The following is a 13,346-nucleotide window of genomic DNA, read 5'->3' as shown; positions in this document are numbered from 1 at the left end:
CTGTCATGGAGCCCTTTGAAAAAGGGAGCCCAGCACGTTGGTCCCATCCCCTTTGCTTCTGTGCCGTGGCTTAGTGGAGTTGTGAAATTCATCAAATTTCTGAAAGACTGCACCATTTTTGTGCAAAATACTTGCACGCATGTACGGCAGCAATAAAGGCTAGAATGTTGTTCCAAATTTATCTAACCATCTGTCACCACCTATTTTGATAACTGTGGAGCAATTTGCACCGTTTTCCTTGTCTCATAAAGTGATACATCCTATGACAGTATTGATCAATCTCCGTCAGATTATTGATGGAAAGGCGTCATAAACGAAAACGCTACTTCTATTTAGAGAGAAATCGCTGTGTATTACTGTACGGTACATCCATCCAAGAATGTAACGTTGAAAAAAAATAAGCCATTGAAAAGTCATCATACAGAAAACAATGACCGACAGTAGCCGTGGTGTCACCAGCCTGAAATTTAAAAAAACAAAGAACATGAGCTTATTCTTCTGAGAGGAAGTTTTGACTGTGCAGTTGGAGATTCCTGATTAGGGCCTGATGACATACTCGGTGCTTTGCTATTGGCGAGGTGAGAGCAGGCTATGCTCAGTGTCTGATCTCAGAGCAGCAGCCCTGCCCTAAGCTTGGAAACAAGATATATTCATGTCAGGCAGCTCGCAACTCCACACCCCTGGCTTGCACTCCCACTCCTATTCCTCATCCCTGAGCCAGGAGCAGCTCCTGGCTGAACACACGTGGATGCCCCTCTGGATTATTATACTGCGCTGTTGTTATTATTGATTCATCCCTATTGACCTTCTTATTACTTAACCCTCTCCTTTATCGTTTGGACTTTTTGCGATTCTTCAGATTTAAGTGGGTTCGCATACAGGATTCTTGTATGGACTGGAAGAAGAAAACTTTTAGTGGAAATGTTGGAATTGCCAGGATAATACAGTGCGGCTGATGGTATTTGCAGTGCTGGTCAAGCAGTGTTTACGGTGTACCCAAGCTGGAGCTGCCTGTCTGTCATTGACAGCAAATATGCAGACCTGTCCCTGACAGTTTCTGGAGGAGCTGCTTCAGCTTGAAACTTGTGAGGTAATGTGTATTGTATTTACATGCGGGTGAGATGATTGAGTCTTCTTACAGCTTTGCCCATGCCAGGAAAGAATTCTAGGTTAACCTGATACTATAGGAGTAGGAGACACTTGGCATCGAAACACATTACTCAACTAATCTATCAAGTTCGTAAACTTAAAAAGAGAATGCAGAATACAGATGTTAAATATGTCAGTACTAATAGTATTGGAAGCAGCTTCAGTTAAGGTGAACATGGGCTATAACTGCGTCTGATCACAAATACCAAAAATACTTTTGGGATCAGGCATCAATATTGCCACTCTTTTAGTGAGTCTTAAACTCTAGGTTTCACGGTTTCTCTGTTCTGTATTACAAATTAAGATCTGACTCGATACTCATTCACATTATAAAACCGTGTCTCGTGTGATGTAACTATGAAACTACTATCCTTCATTTTATAGGAGCATTACATGAAAATATTTAACTAGGCCCATTTCAAATGCCAAAAAAGGAAAATGTCAAAGTTGTTGGTAGGTGCCGCCGCAAATGTCAACGTTTATTCATGATTCACATTACAAGTGCCAATTCTATTTGTATACTTACATTATTTTACGGAACAGAAGACACAGATAAATGTGTACTTAAGTGTTTTGCCCTTTGTTTCACTAGGACATACTAATTTTATTTTTTATTTAATTATATTCATAGGATCAGGATTGTAATATAAGTTATGAACCACAATAAACTGTTTAATACATAATATGCGAGTTGTATGGCGACTTCTGCTGTAAATCATTGACTTATTGAATCGTGAGTTTTTAAATAAATGTAAGTAAAAAAAATAAGAAAAGAAAAGGGAAACATGTCAGAAGTGTTAATTATGTCATTTATTTTTTAATTCTGGGTAGCACATACTTTAAAAACAAGTGATAGGAACCTGCCCTGCTAATCTGGGAGTACCATTAGTCTGAGTAATGGGAAAACAGTCACCGTGAATGAAATATATTTGTTAGTGAAGTTAAGCTGTCAATGTATTCTTAAGGGCCTTTTACAACGGCCGACAATTGGCCGGACATCGTTGATCGGCTATCATTTGCTCCTGTCACATGGAGCTATGGATGGGGACGACTGGTTGTTACTCCGATCGCTTGTCCCCATACATTATCATAATATCGGCAGCGCGTCTCCCTGTTTACACAGGGAGACACGCTGCCAACAACGATAATATTTCTCTTTTTTAAAACGTTACGATCAGAAGATGATCGAGAGATTGCTCGATCGTCTGCTGATCGCTGCCCTGTTTACACAGGACAATTATCGTCAACGAGCGTTATACGAACGCTCATCTGCACGATAATAGGCCAGTGTAAAACCCCCTTAAGTCTTATGGATCCTTAAAATTCCATGTGGTACATCAGTCCCTGCACTCTCTTAACGGTTTCACACTGTACTTCCGTCTCCTTTGACACGCAGAGTGGCAAGCTCAAGAGGGATGGGCATGAACACCTACTTAGCTTGTGGTAAATGGGGAATTTGGGGCGCTATAGGCTCTATGCAGTTCCTAGTTTTTATATATTCACAATAAATGACTCGCTAAAACAACACATAAACAGGGTATGGACAAAGTCATTAAGATTTATGGTTCCAGTCAATCAAGTCTAAAGGACAACATGCTTTCATTGAGCCAAGGCAGATGTCTATTAATCCATCCATAGAAAGGATTCAGAAGTTCAAGGTTCAAGTAGTAAATACTTGGGCACATTGGTTCCTGAGATCAGTCCAGTAATGACATAGACCACACATATAAAACAATGTTTAGAATGCATGTAGAAGGGACAAAATTAGATATATTTTTTAATTTGCAGAAACATAATGTTGTGATATTGGAGACTCTTTTCATTGTGGAGACACTAGTGCTTCTGGAATTCATCCTTTGTTGGAAGATTAACTTGTCCAGATTTCTCGAGTGGTTGTGATAACAATTATCTGCACTCTTTGTAACAACATCGTAGAAGCAGGATTCTGACTGGTTGAGGGTTAAAAAAAATATTTTGACTGCATTGCTTATTGGTTAATCCAGATACATGCAGAAAATTACTGTATGGACTAATATATATATATATATATATATATATATATATTGTGTCTTTAGGGTATGTTAGGGTATGTTCACACAGTCCCGTGGACTGTGAAGATAATCTGTGACAGCTATATGCAGCTAAATTTGATTTTTGACAGGGATTGGCATGTGTATTGAAGTTCAATGGAGCTAATCTTCTGCAGCTTCTCCTCACAGAAGCCATGTAAAATATTAACATGCTGAGGATTATAAAATACACTGAGTAGTCATTATTCCATGCAAATTTCTTCCAGAGCATGTGCCAGGGCTTACAATTACGGGCACATTCACATTCATTGCTGGCGGAACGTTGCAAATTCTGCCCGGATTTAGACGTGGTATCAGCGCCTAAATTCCTGAAAGAGTTCGCCACATGCGAACATTGCCTTAGAGGCTGGATTTACAATACTGCAACAATGAGTTTAATCCAGTTTTGAACACAATGACCTATCATTAGGGAAGTTGTTCTAAATGTCAACAAAGACATTTTGAGCAGTCCTCTCCCAACCTGCTTCCGTTTTCCCAGGGGCGGACATACCGCATGTGCAGCCGGTGCAGCTGCACAAGGGCCCCGCGTGGGAAGGGGGCCCGTTCCTCTGCTGGCCGACTCAGTTCTCAGCTGCGCGATGCTGAGGACTGAGACAGAGGCCCGTGGACCACTGGCGTAGCTATAGGGGTCGCAGCGGTCGCAATTGCGACCGGGCCCCGAAGCCAGGGGGGCCCACGGCCCCCCGCACCACATCAATAAAAAGTTACTATAGTAACTCGGGCCGCGGGCCCCTGTTACTATAGTAACATACTTTACTTACCTTCCTGGTTCCGGATCGCAGCGGAGGTCCTGACGTCAGGCGCTGTGCGCAGCACATGACGTCACAGCGCTATGCGCCGCGCACAGCATCGAGACGACAGAACTCCCGCCGCGGCCGAAGAGGAAGGTAAGATAGCCCTGACTGGCGGGGTCCGACTCCTGGGACCCGCCAATCAGCTGTTTTGAAGGGGCCGCAGCACTCGTACGAGAGCTGCTCCCCTTCATTCCTGTCACTTCATTCCGGTCACACTGTGAATCGGTTTCGGCGATTCACAGTGTGGGCGAGTAGTGAAATGAAGGGGAAGCAGCTCTCGTACGAGTGCTGCGGCCCCTTCAAAACAGCTGATTTGCGGGTCCCGGGCGACACATCAGCTATTGATGGCCTATCCTGAGGATAGGCCATCAATGTTTAGGGACTGCACAACCCCTAAGCCTACGATGTAGCAGGCTTAGGGGGCCCATGAGACAGGATCACAGATTGTGTGATGCTGTCTGCTGGGCCCTGTATCTAAGCCAATCACATGGTAGGCTTAGATACATGGCCCATGCGTGATCCTGTCTGCTGGGCCCTGTATCTAAGCCTACCACACTGTAGGTTTAGATACAGGGCCCCAGCACACAGTAATCTTATACTGTATAAGATTACTGTCTGCTGGACCCTGTATCTAAGCCTACCTTGTGGTAGGCTTAGATACAGGGTCCCACAGACAGTATCACACATGGGCCCTGTATCTAAGCCTTAGGGTATGTGCACAGACACTAATTACGTCCGTAAGTGACGGATGTATTTCGGCCGCAAGTACCGGACCGAACACACTGCAGGGAGCCGGGCTCCTAGCGTCGTACTTATGTACGACGCTAGGAGTCCCTGCCTCGCTGTGGGACAACTGTCCTGTACTGTAATCATGTTTTCAGTACCGGACAGTTGTCCGGCAGCGAGGCAGGGACTCCTAGCGTCGTACATAACTATGATGCTAGGAGCCCGGCTCCCTGCAGTGTGTTCGGTCCGGTACTTGCGGCCGAAATACGTCCGTCAATTCCGGACGTAATTAGTGTGTGTGCACATACCCTAACACATGTGTTACTAATCATTTTTTGTGTGTTTTCTTACAGGTTCGGTCGTTGGACTACGGCGGATTCCAGGACTACTTCGATGACAGCTTTTTTTTTTATTAATAAAATGGTTAATGAGGGTTGTGTTTTTTTTTTTTATTTCAATAAAATATTTTTTCTATGTCTTTGTGGTTTTTTTTAAACTATATTACTACCGCCTTAGTAATGGCCGCCGGCTGATTGACAGCATCCATTGCTAAGGCAGGGCTTAGTGTTAGCCGGTGCAGAGGCTAACACTAACCCCCTTTATTACCCCGGTACCCACCGCCACCAGGGGTGCTGGGAAGAGCCGGGTACGATCCAGTACCTGACCATCTGTAGTGATGGTCGGCCACTGGGGTGGCCGCAGGCTGGTATTATCAGGAGGGGAAAGGCCAGATACAGTGGCCCTTCCTACCCTGGTGATTCTAGGCTGCTGCTGCTTTATTGTATCTGGCTGGTTATGAAAATGGGGGGGACGCCACGTCATTTAAAAAATAATTGGAAAGAACGATGTCGGGTCCCCCCCAATTTTCATAACCAGCCAGATACAACACAGCAGCAGCAGGCAGCATTACAAGGGTGGGAAGGGCCACTGTTTTTGGCCTTCCCCAGCCTAATACTACCAGCCTGCTGCCACCCCGGTGCCTGCCCGTCACTACAGCTGGTCGGGTACTGGTTTGTACCCGGCTCTTCCCAGTACCCCTGGTGGCGGTGGGTACCGGGGTAATAATGGGGGTTAGTGTAGACTCTGCACCGGCTAACATTAAGCCTCGCCTTAGTAATGGAGGTTGTCAATCAGCCAGCGGCCATTACTAAGGCGGTGATAATAAAGTTTAAAAAGATACAAGCACATAGAAATTTTTTTTATTGAAATAAAAACACAACCCTCATTAACCATTTTATTGAGAATAAAAAAAACGCCGTCATTGAAGTCCTCGTATCCGAAGTCCAACAACCGAACCTGTAAAAAAAACACAAACACACAAAAATAATCAGTAACACATAAAGAAGCAAAATTATTATTCTTACCTTTCCTGGGTCCAGCGCTGGAGCCGCAATGTCAGCGAGCTGGGCCCTGTATCTAATCCTATCATGTGTGATACAGTCTGCTGAGCTGTGTATCTAATCCAATCATGTATGATACTGTGCTGGGCCCTATATCTAATCCGATCATGTGTGATACTGTCTGCTGAGCCACTGTATCTAATCCTATCATGTGTGATACTGTCTGCTGAGCCACTGTATCTAATCCTATAATGTGTGGTACTGTCTGCTGAGCCACTGTATCTAATCCTATCATGTGTGATACTGTCTGCTGAGCCACTGTATCTAATCCTATCATGTGTGGTACTGTCTGCTGAGCCACTGTATCTAATCCTATCATGTGTGGTACTGTCTGCTGAGCCACTGTATCTAATCCTATCATGTGTGATACTGTCTGCTGGGCCACTGTATCTAACCCATCATGTGTGATACTGTCTGCTGAGCTGTGTATCTAATCCTATCATGTGTGATACTGCCTTCTGAGCCACTGTATCTAATCCTATCATGTGTGATACTGTCTGCTCAGCCACTGTATCTAATCCTATCCATAGTTTATAGGGTCGTAGTGCTATAGATATGCTATGCTGTCTCCTATACACACACTTTTTTTTGGGGCGGACACATATGTATTGGGGCTATTTCCCGGACATTTTAAGCCCTGAGGGTATGTTCACACGGCAGCGTCTGTTACGGCTGAAATTACTGTGCTGTTTTCAGGAGAAAACAGCACCGTAATTTCAGCCGTAATGGCATGTGCAGGCGTCTTTTGCTGCGTCCACTACGGAAGTAATTGAAGCTGGTTTTCCATGGAGTCCATGGAAAACGGCTCCATTTACATCTGAAGAAGTGACAGGCAGTTTTTTACGCGCCGCCTTTCGACAGCGGCGCGTAAAAAAAAATGACCATCGGCACAGAACATCGTAAGACCCATTCAAATGAATGGGCAGATGTTTTCCGACGCTTTTGAGCCGCATTTTCGGATGTAATTCAATGCTAAAACGCCCAAATTACGTCCGTAAATAGTGTGTGTGTGAACCCAGCCTTAGTGACGCCCCGGCTGCTAGTGCTGCATTGTTGGGTCACTTAGGAGACCCAGCGATGCAGCTGAAAGCGGACCGTCGGCCATGAGAAGTTTGCGGGGTGGGGGGGGGGGGGCCCTGGCACATTATCTGCACAGGGGCCTTTTGCAGTCTGTGTCCGCCACTGCGTTTTCCAGGGTACGTGAGCATGGAGCACAATTGTAACTGATCTTGCTGAACTAAGATCTTGTGAGCAACCAAGCAGTTAATAGTAAAGGCCTTTAAATGGAAAACATAAACAATAGGTCATAAATTTATTTCCCCCAAAGTTTAAAGAGGTATTCCACCCAGCAGTGTCTGCCTACAACTCCTAATGAACAGGAGCTAGATCCCGGGCAGAAATGTATAGAACATACATCACTTATGTACCATAATATCACAACATTTTATCCACAATGTTTAGCATTCATGAAATTATGAGTGGGTTAGAAAAAACATTGCAACTGATTGGGGGAACGAACTCTGTGGAAGAGTTGCTAAGGCCCCACGCACACGAACGTGTTTTTGCGGGCGCAATTCACCCGCAAATCTGCGGGTGAATTGCGGTCCCATTCATTTATATGGGCCCATGCACCCGACCGTGGTTTCCACGTTCTGTGCATTGCCCAGGAGCCTGGACCACAAAAAGATAGGACATGTCTTATTACGGCCGTGTTTTGTGGTCCGGGCTCATAGAAATGAATGCACGTGGCCATAAGCACGGCCCGCGATTTGACACTCCGCGGCCGTCCGAGCTGCAAAGCACCGCCGTGCACACCACTACGGTCGTGTGCATGAGGCCTTAGAAGAAAACGATATGCAATATTTTTTTTTTCCTTTATGTTCCTTTTTTTTTTCTGTCTGTTAGGTATGGGTGATTTAAAATATTTATCTATGTTATGCATATATTTTGTGTTTGTATACTGAAATACAGAATGAATTTACAAATAAATAAATAAATAAATGAGTGGGTTAAGAGTTGTTTCACATTGTGTGATATGACAATAGGGGTTGATCATGTTAGTCGAAAGCATGCATCTGACATACTGAATGTTGAACTAGGGTGCATCTTCTGGTCACCTAGCTATTTCAGATGCACTCTCAGAAGGTGTTGGAGAGATGGCACTGGAAGGAAATATCAACATACCTACAGTTGATATATACTAAGTAAATTATAGATTCTGATCATATGTAATGAAGGAATTGAGCTGTTTTTGTTTTTTTACTTTATGTCTATGTAGTACTTAATTGACTTTTCCATGATTTTAGCTAGCCTTTGTTTTATTCCTTGTAGCTCATGTTGAACCCCATAAAGCTTTGACTAATTGGAAGGAAGATAGAGGTTTTTTTTTCCAAAGAATTTTTAGATAGTGTGACTTCCCTTCACATTTTACTAAATCTATTTGTCTATGCACTTCCATATTTGTGTTGTTTCATTCACTCAGTTTGACAGTCACACAAGTCCATGTTAAAGAGGCTCTGTCACCAGATTCTCAAATCCCTATCTCCTATTGCATGTGATCGGCGCTGCAATGTAGATAACAGTAACGTGTTTTTTTTAAAAAAATGTTCATTTTTGGCCAAGTTATGAGCTATTTTATATATATGCAAATGAGCTTTGAAATGGACAACTGGGCGTTTTTTTTTCGTTATGTCCAACTGGGCGTGTATTGTGTTTTTAACTGGGCGTGTTTACGTGTATGACGCTGACCAATCAGTGACCAGTCAGCATCATACACTCATCTCCATTGATTTACACAGCAGCGATGTGCAGCCACATACACAGAGATTAACGTTAATCAAGTGTCCTGATAATGAATACACATGAAATCCAGCCTGGACGTCATGTGTATTCAGAATCCTGACACTTCTGACTCTTTTCTTTGAGATTTCCAGCAAGGGAAACGAAATCTCGTTTACCTCCGTAATCTCACGAGATTACGCGTGGCTTGCTGGAATCTCACAGAAAAGTTTCAGAAGTGTCAGGATTCTGAATACACATGACGTCCAGGCTGGATTTCATGTGTATTCATTATCAGGACACTTGATTAACGTTAATCTCTGTGTATGTGGCTGCACATCGCTGCTGTGTAAATGAATGGAGAGAAGTGTATGACGCTGACTGGTCACTGATTGGTCAGCGTCATACACGTAAACACGCCCAGTTAAAAACACAATACACGCCCAGTTGGACATAACGAAAAAAAACAAACGCCCAATTGTCCATTTCAAAGCTCATTTGCATATATATATATATATATATAAAATAGCTCATAACTTGGCCAAAAATGAACGTTTTTAAAAAAACAAAACGTTACTGTTCTCTACATTGCAGCGCCGATCATATGCAATAGGAGATAGGGATTTGAGAATCTGGTGACAGAGCCTCTTTAAGGCAGAGAAGGAAAAATATGTCTATGTTGTAATGGTTTAAAGATATGTTTTCGTTGTTTTCTTCCACGAAGTTGTTAAAAATTCCTAGATATATAAGTTTTCAAGTAAGTTACATGACAACCAATATGTCTACTATTAAACCTAACATTTGAGTTGTCACCATGCACTACTGGACCCCTAAATGGAAAACTCTGCCTATTTTTACATACAAGATTTGGGGATGTATCACTGTATTACTAGGCAGAAAGTAAATGGTAACTAACCCCTGAGAGAGCTTTATCATTGTCAGTGCAAGGGTATTGCTGAAAATTTGTAACATCTGAAATAACTCCAAGGAGGAGATGCCATCGGTGGAGATCTTTGATATTGCTTTGATATTGTTGAGTTGAAATGTTGCATGGTTCAGTAAATAAAAGCTACACAGCTTATTTATTTGCACATTGGACGTGTGCTGCTGTCTTTTCTTCTATTTTCCCAGGAGGAGATGGCATCAGTGGGGAGCTGGTGGCGTCCATAAACATACACATTACAGTCTCATTGATTTGAATAGGAATACCTGTCAACAGAGCTTAAAGATTTGGTGATCTCTGAGCTGAAAGTTTACGGACACACGGGTGACTTATTCTGTCATATTTGAACTACATGTTAGAAAATATATAAAAGTGTATCTCCACTTTATTTGGTTGTAACCCTTACCATGCAGGTTACTATTAAATGAGCAGTACCTTAAAATTACTTACATAATTTTCTTAGTGACAAATGTTTCTTGTACTGGAGCATTGTTCAGATATGCTTCTGGCTATAAATCCAGTTTAGTGCTCCAGCCAGTCTAATCCCACACGGTAGGATTTATCACATTGCACTGAGATGATCTCAGTTCTTCTTTACAATAGGTGACCTCAGAACATTGAAATTCAAGCACCAGTTTCAAATTTCGTAAACATATTTACACTAAGATAAAACATGCCAGTCGGATATAATACAATTCAAGTTGGCACAATATGAGCCTTGCATATAATGCATTCTCCAATGGGCTCCTACATTGTTACATTATTTTACTCAACAAAACAAACAGTCATGTAGCTGTAGAGCGTTTCCAGAAAGGTACATATCCGTAGTTGAGTTTCCCACAACTCTGTTTGCTTTGTACATGTAAAGTTAGCATGTTATATATAAACAAGGGCATTAAAAATGTCTCAAAATAGCTGCTGTTGCCATTCTACCCAGCTGAATATTTCATAGTTGCTCCAAAGCATCCATCTGGTTGAGTCATAAAGACAAATCATGATGATGGCCTTCTAGCCTGGAAGATGGTTGAACTCTATGTAAAGCCTCTGATCTGCAGGGAAATGTGGACATTACCTCTAGAGGAATATTGACACTGACTATATTTTTGTGGGTTCCCTCTAGGTACTCCAATTTCCTCCACTTCTATTAGTGGAGGAAATTGAGCCGTATTAGAGCCGTATGTGTTTGTACATATGTAAAATTGGGCGATTAGATTGGAGACATAGATGTGAGCAGTTAGGGTCCTCTTACACGGCTGATCGTTGCCCTGTTTACAGAGGGCAATGATTGGGAACGAGCGTCCTCTGAACGGTCAGTTTCCTGATATTTGGCCCGTGTAAAGGGGCCTTTACAATCTGTGTACAGCGCGGCAGAATATGTTGATGCTATATAAGCATCAAGTTATGATAGTGCTCTAAAGCCCTTTAATGTGTAACTTCTTGAAGTAGCAGCCAAGAATTAATAATTAATAATTTCTGTTTGATAATGAATTATAAATTATTATTTTAAATCATGTGCGCTGTTTTCTGTCTGTCTAGTTCTGCAGGTTGGGGCCTGCAATTATATAGCTGGCAGCTTAGTTTCTGAAATTCCTGTGCTTATGCTTCAGTTGAGAAACAAATTTACTATGCAGAGCATTGCATATAGTTTGCTATATATATTTTTTATACTATTATAGGCTTTTCTACTAAACATTGGTTTAAATAATTTCTGTAATCCTGCGTCATTTAGTCTGTAATTCCATATTCAAATACTAGATAAGCATTGTTGTACAACCATGCAGATATTCTCCACTATTGTGCTAATGCAATAGTTCAAGCAAATAGCAGTGCCACCATAGTAATAAGCCATACAGTTGTGACAGCCACACAGAATTATCTATGAGCCAGTCACAGGCAGTGCCCATAAAATTGTTGAAATCTTATAGCAGACCCCATGGAGTACACATGTGTCCTCCCTTATCTTTTCTCAACATATACTGAGATGTGTGGCACGAGATGACCAGCTTTGAAAAAAACATGATTATGCGATATTCTGTCGCAAGATGTCTATGTGATATGTGTCTATAGGTGGCCACTTACTGGTTGTGGTGTGAATTGAGGCCTGTCACGGGTTTTCCTAGCATGTCGCGATATTGTATTGAATTGGTTTCATGAGAAATTAGAGTCCTTAACTGGATTCAAGCAAAGGTAAGGGTGGACACATTTGTAGTTACTTACAGAGAAGTGACACTCCAATAGAGCCAACCTCATAGACGTGCCTAAAGACACTAGTGTCCGCCACATATTTGTGTCCGTAAAATAGTACAACCACAGTAGTAACCAAACAAATTTGCAAGGCATAATAGCTTTTATACAAAAATGCCAGTTACGCTGGTGCTCATACTGAAATGCCAGCCACAGCAGTGCCAATTTAAATTTGTCAGCCACAGTAGCACCCATGCAAATTTGATAGCCACAGCACTGTCGACACAAGTGTGTGGATAGCCAAAGCACTGCCTGAATATATGTGCTAGACACAACAGTATTTATACAAATATACCAACCACAGCCATGTCTGGACAAATACGCCATCCAAAAAGAGCCCATACAAATAGCCCAGCAACCTCAGTGTCCATACAATAATGAGAGCATAATATGAGTGAAAGCCTCCTTCTTATTGTTGTATTCTTTGTTTCAGTTGTATTGTAATGTTTTTATTTTATTGGATTATATTTCTTTTCTACTGTTAACATCACATTTGAAAAGGTTACTTCATATGTCCTCTCCATTTATTTCCTCAGTTATATTTATTATCGATGCTCTAAACTTAGTATGCTGATTTGTGGCCTAATGTTAACTTAAACAGTCCCATGCACCAATGATCCAGCAGCCAATCAGAGCAATTCTTACAGATGATAGTCAACTCGTGCAGCAGCTGAATTCCCAAGAAATCAATAAAAATTGATGACAACCGATACATTTTTTATGGTTTTTTTTGTCAATTCTTATGCTTTCATATACTCCCCAAATCTGTATACAGTGCACCAAATTTGGTTTAGGTGATTATGTGGCCACATTTCTTAGGCCTTATGCACACAGTTGAGCATTTACTTAGGCACACAGTCCCTGCGGCTTCATGCTATAGAGCCATAGGCAATGCCGTAGTGTAACATGGTAGTGTGCATGAACTGTAATGCTGTGCATGGTGGTATTGTTGATATAATGTTGTATATGAAGTTTACCCTGATGACTTTTATATTTTTACCATATTGCATTACTTAGAGCACTCAGAATAATTGTGATTTTTCTATAATGGAATATCTGCTTGCGGCCTTGTGCTGTATTTGTAGGCAGTGATTGTCATATAGTTTTCAGCAGGAATTGTATTTGAGGATATAGATAGTTTGCTGACGTGATGTCAGGACCTCACAGATCTGCTGATCTTTTTGTGTGTTAGAAGAGACTTATAAGGTCTGGAAATTTTCTC

Source organism: Rhinoderma darwinii, chromosome 8, assembly GCF_050947455.1.
Source record: "Rhinoderma darwinii isolate aRhiDar2 chromosome 8, aRhiDar2.hap1, whole genome shotgun sequence".
Taxonomy (NCBI): domain Eukaryota; kingdom Metazoa; phylum Chordata; class Amphibia; order Anura; family Rhinodermatidae; genus Rhinoderma; species Rhinoderma darwinii.
This window is presented reverse-complemented; position numbering follows the sequence as displayed.